The sequence below is a fragment of the Platalea leucorodia genome (genome assembly GCF_965183815.1).
Source record: "Platalea leucorodia genome assembly, chromosome: 7".
Classification (NCBI taxonomy): Eukaryota; Metazoa; Chordata; class Aves; order Pelecaniformes; family Threskiornithidae; genus Platalea; species Platalea leucorodia.
This window is the reverse complement of record NC_138829.1, coordinates 2,416,403-2,441,678: the sequence shown is the minus strand read 5'-3', so window position 1 is coordinate 2,441,678 and position 25,276 is coordinate 2,416,403. Positions and strand designations below refer to the sequence as shown.

At 50.3% G+C, this 25,276-nt stretch overlaps 1 protein-coding gene across 2 annotated transcripts in view; it reads left to right on the top strand.

Annotated features, from left to right (window-relative positions):
• MDGA2 (MAM domain containing glycosylphosphatidylinositol anchor 2) overlaps nt 1–25,276 on the top strand; it is a gene marked incomplete at both ends in the record, with an annotated part of 386,860 nt that overhangs the window by 286 nt on the left and 361,298 nt on the right. The window lies entirely within an intron of this gene.

The following is a 25,276-nucleotide window of genomic DNA, read 5'->3' as shown; positions in this document are numbered from 1 at the left end:
GCCGCCGCGATGGGCTTCTCCGCGCCCGCGGAGCGCCGCGGAGCCGCCGCACTTGTTAGCAGCCGCGCTGCCGCCCGCCCGCCCGCGGCCGCGGAGCGAGGGGCGGGGGGGGGGGGGCGCAAACTTCCCCGTGCTCCGCCGGGGGCGCGCAGTCTCCGCGGGCGGGCGCGCAGGGGAGCGCCCCGCGGCCCCGCTCCCCCGGCCTTCCCCCCGGCAGTGACTTGCAAATCGCCGCCGCGGAGCGGGACGCGGGGGCTCCGCGGAGGGGGGCGGCGGGGCCGAGCCGGCGGCATCCCCTGCCCCGCTTTCAGCACCCGGCTGCTGGGCGGCTGCCTGGGGTCTGGCGCTGGGGCCGCGGGTCTTGTTGCTTCCCCCCCCCCCCCCCCCCCAGTTGGCCCCGTTTCGGCGAAACCTGGAGCTGAGCAGCGGGGAGAGCCGGCTGCTCCGCCGGACCGCGCTGCTGCGCGGCGGGGACGCCGCCCGGTGCGCTGGCCCCGGCCCCGGCGCTGCCCCGGCCGCGGTGATGCTTCAGCCCCAGTGATGCCCCGATCCCGGTGATGCCCCGGCCGCGGTGCTGCCCCGGCCGCGGTGATGCCCCAGCCCCGGTGCTGCCCCGGCGATGCCCCGGCCGCGGTGATGCCCCGGCCGCGGTGATGCCCCAGCCCCGGTGATGCCCTGGTCCCAGTGCTGTCCTGGCGGTGCTCCGGCCGCGGTGATGCCCCGATCCCTCTGCTGCCCCAGTCCCGGTGATGCCCTGGTCCCAGTGCTGCCCTGGCGCTGCTCCGGCCGCCGTGATGCCCCGATCCTGGTGATGACCCGGCCCCGGTGCTGCCCCGGTGCTGCCCCGGTGCTGCCCCGGCCCGGCCCGGTGGTGGGGGGTCTGTAAAGCGGCACGGCTGGGCTTGGCGGTGCGGTGCTGCTGGGAGCGTTGGCTCTGGTACTCAGTGTTGAGGAGACTTCACGAATTTGCCAGTAAAAGCTTCATTTGACGTCTGCTCTTTTGAGCCCCTGTGCCTGTTTCGGCACTAAAATATTCGCTTCCCACCAGCAAGGCAGCCCCAGCTAGACATGTAGCCCCCCGCCTGTTTTTTTTAATTTTGCCAAATTTCAGTGTAATTGAAAATGTCTGAGGGGTTCTGCTCGCAGTGGCTGCGTTACTAACGTGCAGATCTCGGCACCGGCAGCGCCGGGGCTCCCTGCCTTCCCCGGCACACAGGCACATATTGTTGGATGCACTGGAATAGCAACTGCTGTCGTGAATAGGAGAGGGCTTGTTCAGGCAGAGCGTGTTTTGTGGGGGCCTACAGGAAAGGGAGCGCTTGCCCTAGACTGAACGCCGGCATCGATGCACGGGCGATGTCACATGCAGATTTGTAGTAAGACTTTTGTTTGGCAATGATGCGATTTCATCCTGTAAAATGTAACGCCTTATTTAGGTTAAGGACGATGGGTGAAGGGCTGGTGAGGGGGGGAGCGAGTGGTGTGAAGTCAGTCATATGTGGCTGCACTATATTTGAAACCTGTTTCATGTGAATTTGTGTTTCTCCATTGACTCCTGAAGGCTGCTTTGAGAAAGTGGGCAGAGCTCTGCCAAAAAAAGCCAAGCCCAGGGTACGGCTCCCGGCAGCCCCGAGCGCCTCGAAGACCCCGCTCTGTGCACCAGGGCCATTTTGAGAAAGGAGGTTTTAAAGGCAGTGCCCTGAGTTACGTTAGCAAAAGTGAGTCCCAGCCTGGGAAAGGGAGCCTGCTTAGTCCTTGTTGCTTTGGAAAAATAGGCTTGTGGGATTTAAACAACTTGTTTTGTCCCTTGTTGAAGATTTCAAGATCCTCACAGCTCTGCTTCCAAGAGCAGAGCAGTTAGGAAGATGTCTTGCTGACTTAACCCACTTGTTCCCTGCTTTTGTGCCAATAATCTGAAATGTCGGTGGCTCTTCTGGGAGCGGGCAGAGCCCCAGCAGCCTCCTCCATAAGGAAGGCTCGGGGTGTTGCTCCGCTTCGCCAGGCGAAGGAGCGTGCTACCCTCCGTGTCTGGCCATCCTCCCCGTGCCCTGCCTCTCCCTCCAGTCCTGCACGGAGAGCTTGCCGCTTTGCAGCTCACTCAGACCCAGCCTCTCGGTGCCGTCTGCCACTCCGACCTCTCCCCAGTTCCTCCCGTTGAGGTTGGGTCTCACCCGCAGGAGGACCCGTGTCCCTGGGACAGGGTCCCGCTCGTGATGTGCACTGCCCGAGCTCCGCCTGGCTGCTCCCTGCCTGCCTGCCCGCCTGCCTGCCGCCGAGGCTCCCCTCTGGCACCGCAGGAGGTGGAGAGAGGGACCGCTCAGCGCTGCCCTGCGCCGGCACAGCGCCTGGCGCGGCGGCGTGCACGTCCACCCAGAACGGCAGCACTGGAGAGCTGTTTTGGTGCCTTTAAATGCAAAATAAGTGGTCCGCATTTGCTTATTCCTAGTTCATACCAAACAGCGAATTAATGTCCCATGACGTCTGGCTGTACATCTCACCGTAAACTTTGCTCTGTTGCTTCTGAATAGTAAAGCTGGGATTAAAAAGTCGATTGCTCGTACAGCTGAACCTAAGGGGGAGCTGAGGCCCCGACACTGGGAACAGTTTCCCAAGGCTGAAGAGCGGGTCAGGGATGGAGCCAGGGCCGGCGCAGGTCTGCCTGGTGCCCACCATCCCCTGCTGTGGGCCGCACGCTGCTTCTCCAGGGGATGGGGGGAGAGCAGAGCTGCTAAAATCCCCAGCAAGACGTACAATTCCTCGGCTCTGCTTTGCCCAGCTTGTTTTCTTGGCAAAATAATATTTAGAAAAACTCAGGTACTGTATGCACTTTCCCTCCTCTTTAAATTATGCATGACTTGCATGGTTAATAAAGCAGAAAATGCAGGTATTCGGAATATGATGTTTATCCTTTCACTGAACTTCAAGTTATAAGAGAAAAAATGGCTAAATGAGAAGGCCGACGTGGGCACGGAGCGTTTTTAAGCAGATAAGCGGCGCCTCATCAAAACGTGGGAGTTTCGTGAGAGCGGGGAGCAGATTTCCCCGTCCGTTTCCCCAGTGCCGAACGGCCCCGGCCGGGGGTTTGCTGGGGACCTGGAGTTCAGGCGCTGAGATGCGTGGTGTCCCCAGGGTCTCACCTCGTGCCCTGCGGAGCGAGGAGCAGCGCAGTGAATGCCTGGAAAGGAGCGGGAGCGCTGCCACCGCCTCCTGGGTGGGGGCCGGAGGGATGCCCGGGCAGCAGGAGGGACCCGGCGGTGGGAGGACCACGGGGAGCGACTGCTCCGGTGCCAGAGCCGACACTTTCTGACTCTGAGAAGCAGTTCGCAAAACAAGCAAGTCACCGCAGTACTGGGGAGCAGCCGTGGTACCGGCTGGGCGAGGTGTCGCTGCGCCCACAGGGGTGTTGCAAACAGGGGTGCAGCCCCCCAGCACCCAGGGCAGCCCCCTCTGCGGCACGGTTTCCCCGGGGCCGCTGGGGCATGTTTTACCCACTCCTTGCAGAGCTTTTAGTTATTTTCCCATGACTTCAGCTGGAAATAAGCAGGGCAGCTACTGAGCTACTGACAAGTTTTTCATGTATGTAAACACCAGGTATGGCGTAGGGAAAAGCGTGCGTGTGCAATATTCATCCCTCTGTGCACCCCGACGCTGTGTTTTATACCAACTCCTATAATGAAAAGTGCTGAACATCCCACCTGCAGATGCAGATAACGTTAGGACAGCTCTAAATGCCTCCTGAAAGCAAGCGATCACAAATGTAATGAGTATCCACTGTGCTCAGACATGCCAGAGTCTCCCCGAGGCTCTGCCCCGAGTGTGCAAAGTGTTGGGAGAAGCAACCGTAGCTGAGGGAACGACCAGGCTTTTTGGTGCTGGCGCAAAGTAATGTGGAAGCATCGGTATTTATTGCATTAAATGTCAGAGAGATTGTCCTTGTTCCTCATGCCAGCATAAAATGTTGTCCATCGGACTTAATTTTTATTGCAGTTGTATCTTTTATAAAGAAGCAGGTTTGGAAAAGGGGAACCTGAAACCCAGAGCTGCACTTTCCACCCCAGATGGCAGCTTGATCGGGGTCTGATGAAGCGCTTTGTATGCCCAGGGAGGTGGAGCAGGGTCACACAGTGTCGGGAAAGATCTTCCCTTGCTTCTGGCTGCCTCTTTATAATGATGATTATTATTTTGTGGTACACTCAGCTCCCTGGGGGGATTAATGACTGCCGGCTTCGGAGCTGGGAGTGTCTGCGTGCCGCCGCTGACCTGCCCCTTCCCTAACGCTTGCCCTGGTCGAACAAGTGGATCGGAAGGATGAAAGAAGGGAGGGAGGGGAAAAAAAAACGACTCAGAGGAAGAGCGTTTTCTCCATTAGAAAGGCTGGTTGCCGGTTTCTGCCGGCGAGGGCAGCCTCTGGATCACCGGCCCCAGATGTCACCGCGGTGGCACGGGGACGGAGGGTATTTCCGCGGCGCTGCTCGCCTCGGCCGGGTGTGAATGCGGGTGTTGTTGTGGCCGGTTTAACCCTGCACAATTCGGGACATTGTGCGAGGGAAGCGCGGCGGCCCCGGGAACAGGGGAGGAATTATGCGGTGCCGCAGGGGCCGGCGTTTCTGAGCAGCTGTGCGCTCCTCCGCGCCCGCTCCAGGAGGGTTTGCAGGAGCCAACTGATCATTGAGAGCTTTAACTCTTAACTGAGCCCCGGAGAGCGATCTCCTCCTCCCAGCTCACGCCGCAGATGTTTACACTGGGATTTCGGCAGTGGTCTGAGATGAACTTCAGCTCCAGCAGCTAAACCTGGGAGCGTGCGGAGGCGGGGGAGCAGCCGTCGTGCCTCTTAGGGACAGCCAAGCGATTGGGATTGCCTCTGCTCCCGCGGATCTTAGTTATGCCACAGGTAAGGGGCCGTGCAGCACCCAGCATCGTGGGAGTGAGGGAGTCTGGTGTCCGGGCGTGCTGGTCTCTGGATTCGGGGGCTGGTTTTGCCCTGGGGTGCAAGAGTTTGGGGTCGAGGGGTGCAAATGGATAGAGTCAAATTGTAAAAATTCTCAATAGTAAATGTGTGTGGGAAGATCAGCAACAGAGATTAAACCTGACTCCAGGTCTGCTGAATCAGTGCAGAAACTTCTGTCAGGTTTCCCGTGTCCCGGGACGTGCGCGACAGCTCAGAGCAATCCTGGCGTGAGCGAGGTGCCTCCGTGCTGTGCTGGATGGTGTCGCAGCACATCTCATCCTCCCAGGAGCAGCTGATGCTCTGTGCATCTCTGGACTCCGTGTGAGGGAGATTTGGAGGAAATCTGGTGGCAAGGAAACAGTCTTTAAAAAAATAATATAAAAGCTCTCCTGGCTCAGAAGAGCAAAATCCAGTTTAATTAGAATCAGTCAGATGAAGTGCTGGGGAGGAGGGAAACAGATGAATGATTAAAGCTCAGTTCTGTCTTCTACCCTCCTCAGATATTTTCTGGGACCTCCTTCGGTGAAGGGATGATCTGCTCCCTGCACGCATTGCAGTGCCAGCTTGTATATGCATGTATATATATGTATAGTCTCGTAAGGCACTGTGTCTTCGGCAGTATATCCCCTTCCTCCAGTGGGAAACCCCTTTCGGATGGGAGGCACCCAGCCACGGGCCATGCGAGAAGCAAATGCAAGCAGGGAGGACGCTCCCTGCCTCCCCCTGCCAGTGCCAGGACCCTGTCGCTCTCCCTGACTCGGATGGGCTCAGGGCCATAAGTTGTTTCTTAAACCATGTTTCTTAAACCTGGAAAAGACTCTTTTTTTGGAGAAAGGGGGTTTTGAGAACGGCCGTCTGAGGGAAGGCAGCTCCATCGGTCCCCACGGCCCGGGTCTGACCCAGTGCACACGCTCGCGTTTGCAGTGCTGCCGCTCCATCACTGCTGGAAGAGCCCTCCCTCGTAGCCATGGCGAGTCCCCATGACTGGCTCCCCGTTAGGTCCTCTGCTTTATCTTTTTATAGACCCTCTTTCCAATTTTGAGTTATGTCTGGATCCGGCTGGATTACTTCCTGCCATCTCCATAAATAATGGCCTTGCTAAATATAGCTGAAAATGGAGGGAAGTCAGTTTGCTATTCTCAGACAGATTTTGAAGCCTGGCTTTTCTGGAAGGAGGACTTTCTTTCAAGACATGGCGGCTGCCCGGGAGCAGACCGGTGGCCCAGCCTGGGAGATACCTCCTTCCGTGAGTGCTTATTGCTTCCATGAAAGGTTGAAGGACCAAGCGGTTGCCTTGAACATCCTTACAGGCCCACGTCGCTCTTGGCAGCATTTAGCTTGATTTTGACATCTCTTTGCCCCGATTGCTTGTTGTCAGCGTATTTGGGTAGCAGGGAGGTTTGTGATCTGGAAAACAGATCTTGTGAGGAGGGACTAGAGGAGCTCCATGCGTTAAGGCGGTTAAGACTGACTGAGGTAGTTAAAAAGGGAGATAAATGTATGTTATCATTATCTCAGGAAGGAAGATGCAGGCAGTGGTGAAGAGCTAGCTCCAAGCAGCCACCTGAGGTGTTAGAGGAGCCAACAGCAATCGTTTGAAGTTACCAAAGCCCACAGTGGAAATAAGGATGAGGTTTTTTAACAACTGGGGTAATTAGCTGTTGAAGCAGCTCACCGAGAGATGTGCTGGACTCCCTGATGTCGAATGTCTTTGATATACAATCAAATGTTGCTTCTTAAATTGGCGAGCTCAATACAGGTTGGGATTGCTAAGGGAAATCTCTGGCTCGTGGATGTGCGGGAGGTCAACCCAGATGAGACCCACTGTCTCTCCTGGCCTCAAACTCTAGGAAGCAGTTAATCTATTTTTAATATATCAAAGCAGTGATCAGAGTCATATGTCACTTAGTAAATGGTCTGGACTTTAATTATGTTATTAATACATTACATGATTAAAACACCGTGTATGAAATACGCTGGTAGGTAACCCTCAGCAGAGGAGGAGATGGAGTCAAGGGATCGAAAGGTCCCTTCTGCTCCTCTGTGTGTGCTGGTGTGCATCTAACACCGGCAGTATCACTTTCCGTGGGCTTTCTGGTGTGTGTAGCGCACGCCTTGTTCCAGCTGGGGTAGGCACTGCTCGGGAGTCCACAGCCAGGTTTTTGGCAGGCAGCCTCTGAGTGCCAATGTGTCCAAGTCCTGTTGGCTTCAAAGTGAGAGTGGTGGTCAAGTACCCCTGGGAATGGGGCTCCGGGGGGGCTCTGGAGGCGTTGGAGCCAAGGGCTGCTGTGCTCCAAAACGCAGTGGCTGGGCAGAGTCTCACCAAGCGCTGGCTGCTCTGCCGGAGCCACGTTGTCGGGCTTCATGGCACCAGCAAATGGAGAACTACCACTGCCCGAGCAGTCGTTTTGTAACTTGGAAATGTGTTTTTGTGACTAGATGAAATAGCTGGTTATCCCTCACATGCTGTAAACTGCCCTGGAAGATGCTGCCTCTGCAGAGCAGACAAGCTGGGGAGCTGAGGGACCTCTGGGACCAGGGCTGGGGCAGAAGCAACCAGGAGCTGCTGCAACATGGCCTCAGAGCATGAGGAGGTGGGTGGAGGAGGGTGCCAGGCACAGGACCCCCCATGCGAGGAGCGTACAAGGAGCAGAAGGTGATGCAGCCCTCGGTGAGCCGCCCCTCCACACCTTCCTGCAAAATGCTTGCTCCGACCCTCACCATTGCCAGCCTGATTTTTACTGAAGACATGGGAGCAGCGCTGATGAAAGCCACCTGGAAGGTGGGGTGGAAGAGGAAGATCAACCCTGCAGCAAGCATGGGGCAATGCTGGGGGCTGTGCACAGCTGGGCTGGGGGGGAAGCAGGCGCTGGGGGCTGGGGAGGAGGTGTCCCCTCTTAATGGCATCATGGCGGGGCTGCAGCAGGGTGCGAAAACCTTCCTCTGGTGCCAGTAAAGTTCTTCAGAGGCATGCCACGTGGCGTGGCCATGGCTTTGGCTTAGGGAAGAGCCACATCCTTCCCTTGGCCCCTTTTCTTCTCTGGCCTGTTTCACATTTCATCCAAGGTGGATTGCAAGTATGAAAAGATAATTATTAAAAAAAAACAACCAAACCAGAGCTGGAATTGCTAGGCAAGCAAGTGCAAGCTGTGTTTCAGCATGCACTTCTCTCTTTAGCCTGTTAGCAGTACATAGCCACGCTAGCAGTAATATTTTCTCATTTAACAGAAGGAGTCAGTGCCAGCGGTGGAGTGAAGGGAAACGGGGGTGGGAATGGTGGAGTGGGGAGGGCAACACGATACCCAGCCGGGGTGTGAAGGATGCGATGTGGCGTGATCCTCCAGACCTCACTGGCTTTCACCAGACTACCAGATGGCACCCGGCAATTTTTCATGAAGGAGTAATTCAAGAAGACAGCTGTAATTTTGGGGTGAAGAAAATACCCTACTTCTGCCTTTATTGTTGTTTTTAGATCTCCTCTAGTCCTTGCAGTGCTCTTCAAAGAGCCTGTGATGAAGAGCCTCCTTCCCACTGCCCACCCCATGGGAGGCCCCCCGAAGGTCCCCCAGGTCTGCCTGGCACCCAGCACTGGTACCCTGGGGTGTCCCTGGGCTGAGGACACAGCCAGCTGCAGGCTCATAAAAAGCCAGTATTTTGGGATGAAATAGAAACACCCATCAGATACAAGTGTGAGCCTCCTCAGCCCCTGCTGATGCCTCGGCTGTGTCTGGCTTCCCATGGGATGGCTCTGGAGCTGGGACATCCCAGACTGTGGATGGTCACAGGCACCCCAAATATCCAAACATCCCATGTCAGGACATGGTAATGGGCTCTTGAGGGCTGTTTGCATGGCAAGGGACACCTCGGTGCTCATGGGTTCACCGATTTAGTTTGGGATTTCGTCTTTGGATGCTTTTGTCATGTGTTGGGCTGGTACTTGTTTGCAGAACTGTGCGACGTTTGTAATGATTTTCAGCTCGTAACATACTTCTTTATTAATAAATGGATGTGGCTGCACAATACTTCAGCTTTTGAATGTTTGGGGAAGAAGGATGGGTCATTAAATTGTGTTGAGATGCCTCTGTGAAGCACCTTGCTCTTCTTCCATAGCCTCTGCCTGAGGTGTACCCCAGTGCGGTACAGCATCATGCACCCCTCTGCACCATGCAAGTGGATGGGCTCATAAGTCATCCTGCTTTTCTGTTGCACCAGCCCTATGAAAGACGATTCCTTGAGCCTGTGAGGTGGTAAGGATGCTGCAATAAGCACCCAGAAAGCTGAACTGCAGTTGCCATGAGCTTGCCCTTGGCCGTGGGTTTAGGCGTGAGCTGCCTGCAGCTTTGGCGTGGCCATATGCCGGCCGTGTAGCAAGTGCGGGAGCCCGGAGTGGCTGCATCCCAACTATTGGTATGGGATGGCACAAAGCTTGGTGTTACTGCTGCCGTCTCACCGCAATGGGGCATGTTAGAAATTGCATTGGTGCTTTGGTGAGGTGCCGGTGAGCTCCTGGCTACAGCTTGGTGTTGGTTTGCACATGGCCGCTGGTACTCGATGCCTTGCTTTGTTGTGTCTGTGCTGCGTGGAAGTAACTTGGGCAATGTAGTTAATGAACTTCTAGCTTCCTAGAAAAGCACAGTTTCCATTAAAAATTATTAAAATGACCAATTTTCTTTATGACTCGTGAGTTTTTAAGTAATTTGTTTTCCCCACAATTGAGAAAAATGGTTTTGTGAATTATACCGACCAGGTGGGAATTACAAAGTCACTGGGACCACCAGGAGGAGCGGAGGAGAGGGCAGCATTTATCATGGTAATTGTCAGGGCTGTAATTATATGCTAAATGGTGCTTGCGGCCAGTGAGACTTTTCCTTTTTGTGGTGGTCAGGAGGACTTTGGAAAGGCAAGAGGAGCTTTGGTGGTGTGCTGGCAAGAGGAGCTTTGGTGGTGTGCTGGTAAGAAGACCTGGGGAGCCTACCAGATGGTGGGTTGAGCCTGCCCATAGCCACCGACCAGTGTCGGTGCTTCTCCATCACTGGCAGAGATGCCCTGTGGGGACAGGTGGATACGTGCCATCTGTATGCTGCTCACTGAGAGCCTCTTATGGCTTTTAGCATCTCCGTCATCTTCCCTGTGCAGTGGGAGAGGTGGGAGAGTCTGGGTCCAGCAATCTTAGGCCAAGGGGTTTGTTATGCAGCACTGGTGTCCGTTTTAAAGTGAGCCTTTCTGATATGGTGAAGGTAAAAGCTAACTGTCCTTGATGCACCAGCCTGGGAGCCTTCAGTCCTCCGGAGGCAGCCAGAAAAGCTGTGCCATCATCTTGAACGTGAAACTGCCAGGACTTTTATTCCTTACATCGTTTCACTGACTAATTCTGGCTGGTGGCTTACGAATTTGCAAGATGGGGATCAAAGAGGCAGGGAGATAAAAGCCTTATACCGCACCGACCGATGAGCAGTCATCCTCCCATTTTAGCAGGGTGTGCTGTGATGCTTCGTGCCAATCGAGGAGTCGATAGGAGCTGCGCCTGCTCCATCTGCGTGCAGGGCAAGGTGTGTTCGTGCCACGGCACGGCTCGCTGTGGCTTCCACGCAGGACGCACAGCCGGTGTTGCTGGTAATACTTGGATTAATATTCTGGGTTCCTGTCTTATTTCTCAAACTGGAGTTAAACATTGTTGGGGCAGTTCTTGTTTTATGAATACTTGAGCCTTGGGGAAGTTTAATGCTGAACTTGAAAGTATCTTCCATACGAGGGAGATGAGTTAATGAGATGTTACTGGAGCTACTGTGCTTTGCAGTCTTCCTCAAGCAGTCTGGGAGGAAGTTTATAGAAATGATGTTGATTTTAGGTACCTCTTATTTGTGCAATGTTTTGAGAAGTTACTTCTACTGCCTCCGTGTTGCAAGGGTCTGTGCCGCCACAGCTGTTAAATAGCTTCCTTCCATCCACCAGAAGACCCTGACCCCGCTGGGATGGGGACCCAGATTTCCATGTTGGGTAGCTTCTTCCACTGGTCTGTGTCTGCTTTCTGGAAATCTTTTTGGTCTAATGGGAGCCTGACAGGCTTCCAGGTAAGTCCTGCTGACCACCTCACTATTTTGAGCTGCCCTGATTAGATCATCATGGATTTGTGCTCACATTAGTTTTCTCCCTTTCCCGAAGCCCTCCCTTGCTGTTATGCCGGTGATGGTTTGTGGAGCTACCTTGACACAGTTGTACAATAACCTACTTCGGGGAAATAAAAATGCAGCTCAGGTGTTCCTTCTGCAGCGTCGTGTGGTCACTGCCTTTATTACAGGGATTAAGATTATATGTTCGTTGCGCACAAGTGCAATGGTTTAGCAGTTGAAGTAATTCTTTTCAATTGCTTAATCATTTACACACTAGTTTGCTCCAGCTCAAACTCTTTGGAAATGCTGGCCTTAGCATTTCAGTGGCATCATGTAGCCGATGCCTGCAGGGGCATGCACTTTAAAGTATTGCACCATGAGAGCATCACGTAGAGTGGAGGGGGGCTCGGGCGGTCTCTGGTCCAACCCCTCCTCAAACCAGGGCCAGCTCCACCATTGGGATGGGTTGCTCAGGGCCTTGCCTTGTCCAGTTTTGAACATCTCTGCAGATGTTCACCCACACCACTCTGGGTCCTCGTCCCAGTATTTGACCAAAACCCTTGTGAAAATTTTGTGCCTTGTACCCAGTATCATGTTCCCCTCCTGCAGCTTGTGCCTGTTGCTTCTTGTCATTTTGCTGCACACCTCCACGAAGACACTGCCTCTGTCTTCTCCATGACCGTCCACTTGGTGTGTGATGAGAGCAATTAGTGTCTTCACCTTCTCTTCTCCGGGCTGGATGTCCCTCGACCTGCTGCCTGTGCTGTTGCTAATACAGCCCAGGATGTGGCTGGCTTTCGTCCCTGCAGGAGTGCACCAAAATCTCTGTAGAGACACTTTCTCAGCCTCTCCTGCCACATGGGGCTGTTTTCTCCCAGCTGCAGGACTTTGTCCATCATGAAATTCAGGAGTCTTTTGTCAGCCCATTTCTCCAGCCTGTCCTGCTCTTTGGCTTTCCCCATCCATGCCCTGTGTTCACGGGCCACGTCTCTATATTGTCCCCTTCCTCAGAGTAGCACAGTGCTCTGAGCATCTCCCCTAGGAAGAGGAGACCCTCCTCTGAGCATGGGGGAACATGAGCAAACAGGGCAGACCGATGCTTCGACTCTTGCCCCATGCTTGGAAAGAAAAGTCTGGTTTGTGTTCCCAGCTCACCATGCTGGGACTGGTTCAGGTGGGATGATAACTGCTCACGAACCTGATGGAGATGGCGCATCTCAGGGCAGCTCGGGGGGGGCCTGCAGGGAGCAGGGTCTGTGCCTTGCATGAATGAGGGGTGTGCAGTGGTATTTCGACTGCAGGTTTTTCCCTTGGATATCTGGCATCTTAGTGTACCACGGTTAAACTGAAAATCTTTGTGAATATGCTCGCAGCATGATGGGTGCTGGAACAAGTGCTGGCTGTTGAAATGTGCTTGGTGGGAGTAACGTGGTGGAGAGAACAGGGGTGATTTGCATTCTGTAATTAGACTAACCCAACCGTTCGGAGAAGGATGAGCCAATCTGATGAACTGATTAAATAAAAAGTCACTGAGATAATGTTTATAACAACAACGCACACACTTTATCCAGCCTATCCTGTCTTAATAGCCCTTTATCTTGCAAATGTGACCCCTTTTCTAAGAAAATGATTTGCACTGTTAACAATAGTATTTGATAAAAAAAAGTGGCTGGATACCTGAGAAACTCCAGGATTTCCCTAAGAGTCAAAAAAAAGGATCGTCACCATCCCAGCTGTGCAACCTGCCCGCTCTCGATGGCTCTTTGTGCTGGAAAGGGGAGAAGTGTGCGAGCGAGGGGCAGGAGAAGGGGAGAGGAAGGGGAGGACACTGGTGTTTCCCTCCTGTGCCCCCACCACGTCCCTGCGCTGCATCCCGTCCTCCGTCAAACCATCCGCTTCCATCGTGTCGCTGCCCATCCCAGCCACGCCACCAGCCGCTTCCAGCTTCACCCTGAGCTAAACAGTTGAAGGTCATTACAGTTTAGGGCTCAGGGGCCCGGATTATGAATTAGCAAGTAAATTAATATTTTCTGGTAGAAGGAGCTGAAGGAATTGGATGCTGCATTAGGCTGCCCACCTGATTAATAGCTGTTTTTCCTGAAGGTGGAGTTACTCTGCTCTTCTGGGTGTTGGATTGCTTTCTTTTTTTTCTTTTTGCTTAGCATTTTATTGATGGACTATAAAGCAATAAAGCAGTCTTGGCAGCATTACACTGCAAGGGTCAAAGCAATGAGGGAGTGTTACCACAGTAGCTGTTTAAGCACAAGTTTTGCCCTAGTGTTCAATCTCCTCAAATGATGGGGCAAAGTCCTCTTTTCCTTGCAAGCCTTGGGCTGTATCTCCTCTGGCAGAGGGATAAGATGTAGATGTGAGAAAAACATCATGATTTTGTGCAGCTGACAGCATCCCATACACCCAGCTGCCATTTAGACAGCTCGTTATTTCACTTGCCTGCCAGGGCTGTTCCCCGCTCCCCCATTTTTTCCCCTTTCCCCCCACATCACTGCCAAATAGTGCAAAAGAGAACTTTGTATATCAGCCACTTTCTTGCAGTCTCCCCCCAAAATTTAGCACAGCCTCAGTTTTTCCTTTGCACATAAGCAAGGCTGCCAATAGAAAGTCAATTGTAGAGCTGGTTACAAGGGGCACGCCTGCAGCCCCACAGCTGGCGTTAATTCTGGTCATCATGACTTAAAGCAAGGCTTTTCTTCCTGTGGGGGCTGTGACCAGCCTTGGAGGGAGCTGGCAAAGCTGGGGTGCTCCAGTTATTCACTCTCCTCTTCCAAATGTGAGTTTATTTTTTTTTTCCTCTTCTTTCATTAAAATGACTAGTTTGCCTGGGGGGAGGAGGAAAAGATGTGTGGGGGAAGCCAGTGCTTTCTTATATGCACCGTATAAGTAAATTAAAACATGGTCAGGGAGGTGGCTTCTTTGTTGTGGTGCTCAGTTCTTCTGGGGGCTCTTGAGTGAAGGTGACAGAGCAGCTTTGTGGTGGGTCTGTAGGGACGCTCTGGTCCCAGCGCTGTGTCTGGGACTGGTCTGCTGTGTGCTTCTCCAGGTTATCATGTGCGATGTTTGACTGAATCCCAGTGGGGAAGAGAGAAAAATGGTGCTTTAAGGAGAGATGGGTCCCTGCAATGTGCCTGGTCTAGGCTCACTGAGGTTGGACCTGGGGCAAAAGGAGAAGTATGTGGTTTTTTTGGATAAGGGGCAACTTCTAAGAGTTGTAGGAGTCGTAGCAGGTGATCAGTGTTTTGTCAAAGTGGAAATGTGTTGGGGGTTATTCTGTTTGGGGCTTTTTTTTTTTTTTTTTTTTTTATCTGCATGAGTGCTTTAATATAAAACTGAAGGGAATTTTCAAACAGGCATTTCAAAATGAAAAATTGAACTGTTTCACTTAAAATATGTCAAAACATTTAAATGTTTCCCAATTATTCAAAAATGCTGTCAGGAATTTACAGAATATGTCAGGCTTTGGAATTTACCATTTTTTCTTCTGGAAAAAAGTTTTGTGGGAGGAGGGGGGAAAAAATGTCCCACCTGAGCTTGCATAGCAGTGAGCCACGTTTGGTGTGTTGTGTCCCACGTCCTAGGTCAATGAGAAATGAGCTGATCTCCAGTTATATACAAGAAAACCTGGCCCCTTTCAGTAATTTCTCCTTTTGTAATATGACTGTACATGTGCCATTAGCTCCCTTTGTACTGACATTTGGAGTGATCTATTTTAAATGAGCAAGGCTGTTGTCACTATTTGGCTTTCTTTGTGGCTAGAGGTCAGATCCAGCTCATGATGCCAGCTGGGTTTTGTCTAGCCTATAGTGTCCCGTTGTATTGCAATGCCAATTAACTGATTATCAGTTAAGCCATTGTACATGACTGTAAATGCTAATGGCGATGTGGATGAACAATTGTTTGAGGTGTCCCTTCCCATGCAGAAGCTGGGATGTCTGCATCAGCAGAAAACAGGACTGAAATGATTAATGTGTACAAATGAGCCTTTTCTGTATTCATGGGGTGCGGCTTAATTCGTGTGGGTATCAATGCCTTCCTGGGCTGCTGTGAATGTTCAGCCAGTGCCTGCTCTTAGCCAAGCGCATGTTTCCACACAAACAGAAGATCTGCTTTGTAATCTGTGGTCAACCAGGTTGAAGAGCTTTTCACTAATAAGCTATGAGAGTGCTCATCGGAGGCAGAAGCTCTCACATTTTTCTAGTTAAATTAATGTATATGTTTTGCCTTGTAGAAAAGCTTAGCTTTACCTCAGGCACCTGAGAGAAAAAAAAAAAAAAAGGGAATTTTATTGTTGTGGCTAAACATTCTCATAAGGAGAGCACTTTTTTTGCCAACAGCTACTCTATACTCAAGCAAGTAGAGTCCTCAAACTTCAGGGGCTTTTAGAAGTGTAATACCAATACCCTGCAACTAAACTCCCATCCGGTGAAGTCTGATGGGATTTCGCTAATGGGCTTTCCCACCCCCCTAGCACTCACGTAGGAGCCCCCTGAGAGCTCTCTCCCTGGTGTGGTGTGATGAGAGAGAGAAGGGAGTGGAGTTTCTGGGTATTTTTGCTTAAAGGATTATGATAAGTTGTAGGAGTGGTACATAGACTTAGGGCAAGCATGAGAAATGAGTCTGTTTAACTAAGGAATAGGTGTGAGTCCTTTCCTTCTGTGCCCACCAGCCAAGGTCTGAACTCCTTTGGTCTTGGGTAGTTCTTGATGTTCCTTTCACAGCTGATGTTCTGGAGAAACGGTGGTGCCATGTGCTCTGCCTGAGCTGTTCAGGTAACAGTGAATATGGATAGGGAAACCAGAAAACAGGGTACTCTGCTACCTACAGACAGTGTTGTCTTGCCAGCATGAGATAAGCTGTCTGGTGAACCCTGGAACAGAGCTGGTGAACACCAGGTGTGGAAACACAACAGGGTGATATTTAGATGTGCGTATTGCTGTTTCTGAAGACCTTCCTCCTCTTAGTTGACTGATGTGGCTAAGAATACTTGAAGCTTAACTGGCAGGTTCCTTCGCTCCAGTGACTTGTTCATCATGGGCTGCTAGCCGGATTTGTGGCACTGGAGGTGGATGTGGCAGATTGATCCATGAGGGCAAGTGTAGTCTTGTTCACCAACCCAGGTGTTGCAAAGGTGGGACAGACCCAGTGTTCACATTGCAAACAGGACTTATATTTAAGAGACTTGCAGCTCCAACCTCTGGAGCTTTTGTAGGATCATATTGGTGCAAAAATGTCCAGTCTGCTGTCTGCAGCAAAACTCCTTGCAGCTGGGAGTGAGGGAGATGCATAATGGCCTTGTCTTCCCAGAATTCAGTTCCCCATTGCTGTCTGTGATAGTCCTCTAGATGTGACCAAAGCTCATCTGCTCCCTTATGCTGTGACACATCTGCATGGTGTTCAGCCAGCCAAGCTGGGAGAGGTTTTGCTGAAACACATTGCCATCAAATGGCTGATTTTGTGTTCAGAGACTGTGCTGTATGCAAGTTACTCTTGAGGCAGTGAGCCCTGGTGGCTTGCATCCCATGGGAGACCCGAGTTTTGTCTCAGTGCAGCAGGGTACAGAGAGCAAACCTCGAAGCCACCCAAGTCAGAGCAGTGAGTCAGCCAAGAGGAGGGTGGGAGAGGGCTGAGACCTCTGGGCACTGCCGTTGTGCATCGGATGAATAATACTGTCTGAGTGACTCCAGATTTGCTATAAACAAAATCATGATCTTGCCCTTGTATTAGTCTCTCTATTAATGACCCTAGGTCAAAGCAGCTGGATGGAGCATGTGTAGAAGGCACAGAGCTGCCTTGCTGAGTGCCATGACCAGCACTCCTGGCGTCTTCCAGGGCTGATGGAAGTTCAGAGCTCTGGGCTCGGCTGGTTTCTGTTCACATTTCCCTAACTGCTGGTTGAAAATGCAGTGTACATAGTGCAAGGGAGGAAACATTGCTCTGACCCCAAAGTCTCTCCATACCAATGCAATGGGTGAGCAGGGTTTCTCAACTCTACGTTTTTATTGGAGTGGAAGCGCTCTCTCGATGGGAGGTGAAAGTGGCTGTGGAGCTCAGCCTGTGCTGCGAACCCGCTGCGGGAGCTGTCAGCGCTGGCAGCTGGTATTTTTAGATGACATCTCTCCCTCTGAGGCAGGAGCCCAGGCTCCCTTTTTCACTCTGGGTACGAAGCATGGCTGTGCTGGCACAGCGGATGATGGCTCCAGCAAAGGTGTTGGGGAGCCGCGGTGCTGGAAATGCAACTGTTGTGAATGGGAGCGGGAAATACCTGAACCGTTGGGCTGGGATTCAGCCCTTGCACTGATTTATATAATCTCTGCTACTGAGATATGCTGCTACTAATACTGCCCAGCAGGCTTGAGCAGCCTTGCTGTGCTTCAACAGAATGCGGCTGTATCCTGATGGCTTGGTAGTCCGTAATCTTTGAATCGTCCAAGTGCATCAAACCCAATGTTGGCCAGCCCCAGTTCATGTAACTGTGCTTGGCTGCAGGGTACCCTCTCAGAGCTGTGCTGACCTTCGTTGGCCGGTCTCTCTGTTTCTGATGGGGGTGTGTGCAAATACAGGCAGGCAGAAATAAAGCAGATGGGAGTGTGTGGTAATGAGGACAGCTGAAGATTAATCTGTGGGTCAGTAGTGCTCCACCATTGAGAGCTGCACAGCCGTAGCCAATACAGGAATAAATTAAATTGCAACAGTAGTTAGGATTGGTGTTGAAAACCTGCTCCACAAATTGGCTGTGCAGTGAAATATGTCCCGAGAGCAACCTGTCTGTCACTGTTCCTATTTAAAGCCTCGTTTGTTTTTAGGGTCTTGTGTTTAAAAAGGGGTTAAAACCTCATTAATTATCCTGGTGCCAGCAAGGGGGGGAATTTTGGCACAGAAAGCCTTTTTTACAGGTTGCCCAGAGAGGTTGTGGCATCTCCATCCTTGGAGATACTCAAGAGCCATCTGCATGTGGTCCTGGGCAGCCAGCTCTAGGTGCCCTGCTTGAGCAGGCTGGTCAGACCCGATGACTTCCAAAGGTCCCTTCCAACCTCAACTGTCCTGTGATGCTCCGTCAGCATTAGCCTCAATGGGGACTGCAGTCCTTACAAGGACAGTCCTGCTGCAGCTAAAAACCAGAATGTTTTTCTTATTTTTCTCCATTTTCTTCCCTTTTGTTTGCTCTAAAGCCAGCAAATACAGGTAATGTCCACATTGCCATTGGAAGATCAAGAAAAAGAAATGGAAGGACAGGTATTGGCATGTTTTCCACCGTGGCACAGGATGACAAGAACTGGAAAATCCTGCTTTATTTCTTGTACTGTCAAAACATTATGGCTAAAATTGCCTTGGCAAACTAATTTTAACCACATGCTGTTATGTATTTTTGAGTAAGACTGCAAAGTGAGTCTCAAAGCGAGCATGCTTTGTGGCTGTGCCCTGTCTGAAGAAAATGGTGCTGTGGGGCCACTGAGGACATGGTTGTTGAGGGACACTGTCGCTGTGCGGCCGTGGTGGGTGGGTGCTGGTGGGTGTCCAGTTAAATTGGCAGTGCCATTTGGGGGCCATTCATAGGCTGGGGAAGAAAAAAAGGTTAACAAGATAGCTTGGGCCAGTGGGTGGAAAAAGTGAGCCAGCTAGGTAGAGAAATCGATAAAAGAAGAGTAAATCTACTGATGTGATGAGTGGGGAAGTGCTCTGCTTACACTGGGGCTCAGCAAATTGGCATTCGGCTGTAAAAATGACACGTTTCTAGAATTATTTAAATATTTATCCATTATAGCGGAGTTCTTCTTGTACACTTTTTTTCTTAATGTGAAATCTGTGGCTGCTTGGCTTTGTGCTGCTCTCTGCTATCACTAGGCTTCGTAGCATGACTCTAATAGAGATGTCTCTATCAAACTGACTGTACTTGCATGTGCCCAGATGTGCTCACAGCGTTAATCCTGCGGGGTTTGGTGTGCAGGAGATCAGGCTGATTGTATAGGGCTGTGCTTGTGCCATTCCCATGAAGGGTAATGGGAGCCAAGGGCTGCACATTAAGGAATCAATTCTACAGTTGTAATGTGGGCAAAACCCACCAGGTGCTTGCACATTTGGTTTCTTAGCCAAGATGGTCTCTATTTCATAAGCCTGTAATGACTCACCAGTGGTTTTGCTCTTGCAGGAATGAATATGTGCTCCTTCCTTCCTCATATCCTTCAGATCGCAAATGTACAGCACTTGGCTGCTTGTTCTGCAGTTATTAGCTTATAAAGCACCATATGGAAGAATATTAAATAAAGCACTGGCTTTTTCTGAGTGATGTTAGCTGATAGCGCTCATCCTTCTGAGGATGGCAGTTGTGTGTTTCTGGCTGTCTCTCTGCTGTCTGTTGTAGAGTTTGTCACGTCGCTCTCGGAAGGGCTGGTGCAGGTAAGAGCCCCTCAGCACAAGGACCTGAGGTCTGTAAAACAGAATTGGACTTCTGTCACCTGCAGGGCTGTGGTATAACATGGTCCCAAATCAAGGAGCTCTCTGCAAGGCTCGTACTGGTGCTGGATGACTGTCTGCACAGCGTATGCCTTGGTGGTGAGGGCTGTTCCCCAGTGTGACGCTGTACTCTCCCGTGTAACAGTGCTTTTGGGTCACTGCCTTCCAGAAATACATCTCTGGTTTTGGATGTACCCTTTCCTTGCCCAAATTCTCCACTTACATATGCAGTAATAATATTTGGTAATGAAAATCAGGTGTGTGGGAGAATATGATCCTGGTTCAGTCATATTAAAAGTATATAACTTTGCTGGTGGAGCAAATCAGATGTGTTATAGATGGATGATGAGGATGATCTCGTGGGGTTTTTGGAAGCAATTTATTATAGCTCTTAAAGTTTCAGCCCTGCCTCCCTGATGATGTTAAATATAAGCTGTTGCCTAGAAAAGCTGTTGTGCTTATTGTGTTGTGCACTGGAATATAAGGCTTACCCTGGCTAATCCTTATGAGTGTGTCTTGCCAATTTTGATCAGGTTATTGAGGAGGTGGCTGTGTCTTGCAGAGGATGTGTGCAGTGTCTGCCAGCTGTATGGCACTGGTGCTCAGCTCCTGGGGTTCATGCTGAGCCCAGGCAGAGCTCATTGCTGATGTGATGAGGATGAGGTGAGCCTGGAGACACCTGTAGTAGTGGTTCCCAGTGTTATTTTTGCAAGATCTTATTCTTATGTCCATCTTTTCTTGTCTTTGCCTTTCTCTCTCTCTCTCTCAAATCCCATCTTTGACAAACTGCTTGGGACCTTTCCCATGTGCTCTGTGTTGGAGGTTTAACCTCTGCAGTCTGTGGCCCTTGCTGTTTGCCTGACCATCAGCGCAGCGTGCAGGGAGCCTGGACGCTACTCCCAAGCTGTGCAAGATACATAAGATATCCCGAAGGATCGAATCTCTTGCATTCCTGAGAGATACCGTTGTGTCTGTTGTGCTAGAAAAGTTTCTAGTTTTAACTAGTTTGATATTGCTGTCAAGCAAGAACAAAATAATATATGGATTTAAGATCCTCTTAGGGTTGATTTTTCTCAATTAAAATCTCAAGTTTACAGCTGCTCACGGGGAGCAGGAAATGCGTTTTTCCACTTAAGAGTACAGTTGTGTCATTAACTTCATAATTGTGAGACTGTGTTATTACACATTAAAATGTTAATAAAACTTACCTATAACATGGGGTTTAACAGCAAACCTCTGCCAAGCTGTACAAGCCTGGTGCTTTAATGGATCAGCTAGGGTAAACTGTTTTGTCTGTGTACGGACCGTCATTCAGGACTCTCTGCGGATGCTCCCTCAGAGGCGTCTGCTCTCGGGTACCCCTGTGCAGGGGGAACACGAGGTTCCCGGAGTATTAAAGCTCCCAAGGTCTGGAAGGAGGAGGCTGGTTTACCAATTTAAAAGCCATTTGGAGGGTGTGATGCAAAGGTCACTGGGGGACTGTGTAGGGTGGGAAGAGGAGGAGAGCGATGGAAATGTGGGGAGAGAAGTAGTGTGTCAAGGGAACAGAGCTTTAGCAGAGGGCAGAAAACTAGAGCTGTTTTTCCTTTTTGGAGATAATTTACTTGGCCTGGAAAGCCTTTAGGGTGGGACTGCGCTGTGTTTGTGCATCACCTGTCACAGTGGGATCACAGCTCCTGGCAGAATTTCCAAGGCTTTATTGCAATGTAAATAATAATAATTAGCATGTCCTTATGAAGCAGTCATGGTAGTGTTTAGTTTAAGGGGGGGGGGGGGGAGAAAAAAAGAAGCATTATTAATTACTGTAAGAAGTATTAAAGGATCATTTGCCTTTCACAAATGCATGGCGAATGTAGGAGATCTGATACCGGGAGCCCATTTTAGTGTGAATCCCATTGGCTCTTCTGTGCTTGCCCCATCACTGCAGCTGCTGAGAAGGACAGGGATGGAGCAGGGTGAGCCCCAGATGTGGGTGAGCTGTAAGCTGTTGTCCAACTTCAGGGTAATTTCTAGAAGGTCCTGTGGAACATTTTTCCATTTTTATGTATTGCAAAAAACCCCGAAGAAATTGGCAAGTTAAGAAATACAGCAGGCTCTGCAAGGCTTGTCGCCTTTTTAAATAGGAAATTGAAAATGAGAATTTTGGAGAAATGACATGGGAATCGAAGGATGGTGATGGCTCTCTAAATTGTCTTGGAGTATCTCCTCAGTGCATCAAGGAAATACAGAGCAAATCCTCCCAAACTTGAGCAGAGTGAGAGGTGGGAAATGAGGAAGCAGTCTGGGCATCTGATTCAGGTCATGGGTGGTTAGTGCTAAATACGTGCTCTAATTAGTTGACTGAAAGACTTTCTCATGCCCTTCTAGGGAAAAACCTGCTATTGACATGTGCTGATATTGTAATTCAACAAAATCCGTTCTCCTTTGCCTGGGAAAAAATTTTTCAACTGTCCATCTGAGCACCTCTGTTGTAATGTCACATATGTGACTAGCACAGTCTAGTGCCTTAGTGATACAATAATGTAATAAATTGGTACGCTCTGGTCAGGGCATTGTGTAGGATAAGGGAAGCAGCCCAGAAACAGCAACACTTAAGCTTTTAGAATTTGAAGAGTTATGAGATGATGAAACACAAATAATCCCAACAGTAAAGCTGTCTTATTGCGCGCTTTGAGGTATCGTGGTGTGTGTTCTTCAGGGGTAAGTACGTGATATCTCTTCTCTGATCCCTGCAATAGCAGGAGCTAATATAGGTCTAGTAGATCTGTTCAGAAAATAACCATCTTCAGGGTTTGCTTCTGTCTTTTCATTTTAAGGTGAATGTTGAAGTTCATCCCCCTTCCTTAGTCTCTGAGCATGGTTCTCTTGAGTACCAGCTCCCCTGTAAGGGTTTCAGGAGTGTTGTATTGCGTGGATTCATTTTGATCTGCAGTCGGGCACAGACTTCAACTTCTGTGCCGTGCATGACTAAACCATCCCATAGACCTCTCACCCCTGCAGGAAGGGGCTCTGCCTCATCAAAAGCAATGGCATGTGACAAGAAAACAACTCTTGACATCTTGTTTTGGACTGTGTTTCTTTTGATGGGTTTTGGGGAGAAAATAGTGTAGAGCCTGCAAAATGTGGAATGGGGACTTGAGAGGGAGTGCGTAATGGCAGAGCAGGGGTATTTGGACAAAGCAGGTCTGAAAAATGGACAATATCTTGAAGCAGCTCACTTTAAGAGCATTTTGGACACAATAGGAAGCTTTTGCCCCAGCCTCCCTGGAAAAAAGGGATTTAACATTTCCTCTAAGATACTGCAAGATATCTTTTATTATCACATGTGGATGGTGAGAACATTTAACTTGCAGCCTGGATAGGTTTTATTTTAAAGGGAAGGGAGGGGTAATACATCCAAGGGACATCTGAAGTTAGCTGAGGTGCAGACTGCTTACCAGAAGTGCATGGGGCTGCTTTAAACTGGAGATGCAGAGAATGGAAAATAGCGCCCAACAAGGCATCCAGACTTAAAACAGACATGCTGTTGCCATGCCATAAACAGGATTCCTTCCTGAATGTGTGCCTGTGTCCATGTGATTCAGGTTGTTGGACTGAAGGCATACAGTAGACTTTTAATTTTGAACAGGGTATTTGGGCAAAGCAACATACAGGAGGATGGATGGCATATCTGTGTCTAGGTGTGTCTGTGTGGGTTTGAGTCCTGGTGAGATGATGGCTCTGGATCTTGGGTCAGAGGCGGTCACTTGTGTGTCCCCAGGAGCAGGGCAGCCCTCTGGGAGCAGTATCTCGCAAAACAGGAGACAAGGCATCCCCAAGGGTGTGCCTGAACCCAAGCACAAGTCAGGGACATGATGCAGAAAACCCTATGGGAAGTGGCACCATTCAACCGTGGCTGCTGGAGGTCCCTGAAGGGTGCTTCTAGGGTGGAGAGAGGTGTGGTGGGAACAGCAGGACCTGGGTGCTGTGGCATTTGGAGGCACCTGGAAACTTCTGGTTCAGCTATCTGACTTCTAAGGGAAGAGACAGAGAGTTTTGTTTCTCCTCTTGGTGTAGAGTTGCCAAAGACAGTTTTCAAGGCAGAAACCTTTCTTTTAACAACCCATCAGGTAGTAGCAATCCTGGAGATCTTGAGAGCATCGTGGTCTCCCTGGGAATATGAAAGGAGGCACAAACCAATGCAATGTTGTTTGGATAAAAAGTAATACTCTGGGTTTTAACATGGTTGCAGACAAGTGATTTATTGGCTTGCTGTCCTAGGAAAATGAGGCTTACTCAACCATGCTGTCTGCCTGTTCCTCACTGCTGGCTCTCGGAGCTGGAGAGCACGCTTACTCATCTGAGGGTGTCCCCCAAGGGCATGAAACCCGAAATGCTCAGTGCCCTCCCACCCTGTGCCCTCATTCCTGTACATGTACATGTGGCTGGTTTGGCTTTTACAGCTTTTTAAAAACAAAACCCAAACACTTTAAATTATATGTCATTGTGCTGACAAATAGGGTTCATGGGAGCTCTGGGAGAAGTCACCGAATGCTTCAATTTGCAGTGATACTACAGTAGTTCCAGTTATACCTGATTTCACAAAAGCTGTGTTCCTTATGCTGAAATACAGTATGCTCTTAAACTGATGTCCCCACCTGTATAAAGGGTTGGCCAGTGATCTTCTCTTGGCCCACATTGTTTATAGAAGGTGGATTATACTTGTAGGAAGGGCTGCTGCGTTTTGTGCAAAACTCTTAAAATCCCAAATGGCTTTTAACTACAAATAGGTATTTATAGATATTGCATTAAAAAAAATGTTGCCAGCTATTTCTGGCAATTGAATATGAATTTACAGGGCACCCAGATAAATAACCTGAGGAGAACATAGTCATGAGGCATGTTGAGCCACGGGAAGCGAGCTGGCTTCAGTATTGCTGGTGAGGTTCTTCTGTTGGAGGCAAAGGCATGTTACAAGTTTCTCATGGCTCAGCTGTGGGTTCTGCCCTCTCAGTTGTGCTGAAATCCCTTGATTTTTGTCTTTAACCTGGGTGTGGTCAGAGACCTCATTTGTAGTGGGTCCTCACAAACAGCTGTCCTGGCTGAACCCAGGACATCAGAGCAAGAGTGAAAATGTAGGTGGAAGCATCCCAAAATGGATCCCCCCACCATAACCCTCTGCAAAATTGTGTAGCTACACCCTGAGTTATTACATTATTTCTGTGATAGTAAGGAAATGAGTCTGTGTAGTACCCGACCTCCTCATACCACTCTGAGCTGGCTATAGCTATGCAGTTCAGGTGCTGAGGACTGCACTGAGCATCGCAGGCAGGTTTTGCTCCCTGTGCTGAGCCCTTTGCCAGCATGGGGATGTTTCTGATGTTCCTGGCTTTGGTAGCTTGCTTGGTATGTTTATGCATGTATGGTCATCTCTCCCTGCCCTGATGTACCTGTGAAGCTGGGGGGGTCATGTTTAATTTTCAGTGCTGACTTTTTGCTGTGTCCTCTCCTCTTGAAGAGCCTGCTGCAGCCTCCTGGGAAGGGGGATCAGCGCTGACCTGTGCAAAGACCTGGTGCAATGTAATAAAGCAGCAAATGGCACCAGGGGAAGCTGGAGCTGTTAATTTTGCTGCATAGGCGCAGTTGTTAGTTGCTTCTGGTGAAAGGGGAGAAAGTAGTTTATGGCCTATTTGAAGAGAGATTTAAGCGTAGGCCTGATTTGAAGGATGTGGCCAAGTACCCTCGTGAAAACAGAAAGAAGAGTGTTAACTTC